Source organism: Acyrthosiphon pisum, chromosome A2 (assembly GCF_005508785.2).
Source record: "Acyrthosiphon pisum isolate AL4f chromosome A2, pea_aphid_22Mar2018_4r6ur, whole genome shotgun sequence".
Classification (NCBI taxonomy): domain Eukaryota; kingdom Metazoa; phylum Arthropoda; class Insecta; order Hemiptera; family Aphididae; genus Acyrthosiphon; species Acyrthosiphon pisum.
Genome location: NC_042495.1, coordinates 61846442 through 61848054, shown reverse-complemented (window position 1 = coordinate 61848054; position 1613 = coordinate 61846442). Strand labels below are relative to the sequence as shown.

General features: G+C 29.2%; 1 protein-coding gene across 1 annotated transcript in view; it reads right to left on the bottom strand.

The window, feature by feature from the left end:
* The window catches only part of LOC103308451 (A-kinase anchor protein 9), a 9871-nt gene extending 8976 nt beyond the window's left edge, over positions 1-895 (bottom strand). Inside the window, exon 1 of the mRNA XM_016802006.2 lies at positions 792-895. The gene's annotated coding sequence lies outside the window, so the exon portion shown is untranslated. The remainder of the gene's footprint in view (positions 1-791) is intronic.
* Between the last annotated feature and the right edge of the window lie 718 nt (positions 896-1613).

The following is a 1613-nucleotide window of genomic DNA, read 5'->3' as shown; positions in this document are numbered from 1 at the left end:
TACATAGACTGATATACCGTCTCCGCTCAGAATCGTTTTTCTTATACAGTGATATTATATCATTGAATTCAAATTTAATACTGTCCATTATACAGTGACCCACTTCTAACCTACTGTACAGCAGAGCGACATCCACTTACTCACCTTTTTCTTTTGTTTTTCACGTCGCTTTTGAAAACTACTGGGAAATTTTTACTTTTGACCCCCCAAAGTACCAACTAGATTCACTTTCCAATCATAAAAGTTACTGTTGAAGAAAATCGAAGCAGTTTTACTGTCCTAAAAGGTGATGACAGACACAAAAAAAAAATAAAAAAAAATAAAAAAAAAATAAAAAAAAAACACACATCATTGTAAAATCAATACATTCATCTTTCCACTCAGAATCTAAAATGTTATGCAATTGAAATCAAAAATGTATTTTATTTTAAATTAAATGAATAAAGGTTCCCAAATTCAACTTCTAGTAAGATTCATGTAACAAGTTTGAGTTTGTGAAAATTGTTAGGTAGGTTGACAAGTTGGACTTATCCCATATTAATATAACTGCGTGTCTGTACCTAATGATTCGAGACCATGAAAATCCATTACTGAGATTAACTTAATGAGAGGAAGGTCTACAAGCTACGCAAGTCTCAAGCGATATTTTAGGTATGCAACGATGTAACGTTTATTCAATTAACTGTTGTAATTCTGTACAATTAATTAGAAAAAAATACTAATAAATCCACATTCATATTTATAGTAATATTAATTATTTACGTTTAAAAAAATAATACGTATGTATTGACCTTGTGGTTGAAGACGTAATCAGCAACTATATGGGACTGCAGCATCGCCGTTATTTTAGTATCCTCATTCTTCATGAACGACTCACGTGTACTCGGCGCATCGAGTAAAGTACTAAATTATGTATCTACACTCAATAGGTTTATTATATTGTTATATTCCATTATAGTTCGTCATGAGTAATCGAATGAGACCGGTTTTAAGATTTAACGATAGGTAGGTAATAACATATGTAGGTACCTATACGTAAAATCTAATTTTTCGCCATATACTTAGGTATTACCTACGTATGTTTCTAAATCTGTAGACTGTAATAGATAAATTCAATAACGTAAATATATTTTATTTTTGATTGATATTTTTTTGCCATACAAATCATTAGTAGGTGGTACATGTGATTCATTTTTTTAGATTTATTATCCATAGAATTTACTTAAGATTTAAGAATTCTAATGTGCAATGTATATTTGTATTTTGTACCCATGTAATCACTAATCATTATCTATCATAATTATTATCCATCAAAACCTTATCTACATTAAATAATCAGGCCCGTCGTTTGATATAAAGCGAACATTATATTTAACAAAATATTTATTTAATTTTACCGATTCAATGTCTTTAAGCAAATTCAAGCCGCCCTAAATCAGTGCATAACTTGCTTGTACCTTAGCGACGGGCCTTCATGAAACTTGTAAGCAAATAAGAAGTATTATTGTATTAATTATTTTGTAAAATAAAAACTAAAGTAGTTAATGGACATAATATTTTTATGTTATTTATCTTTGTAATTGTATGTATTTCTTTACTGTACTTTCAGCGTT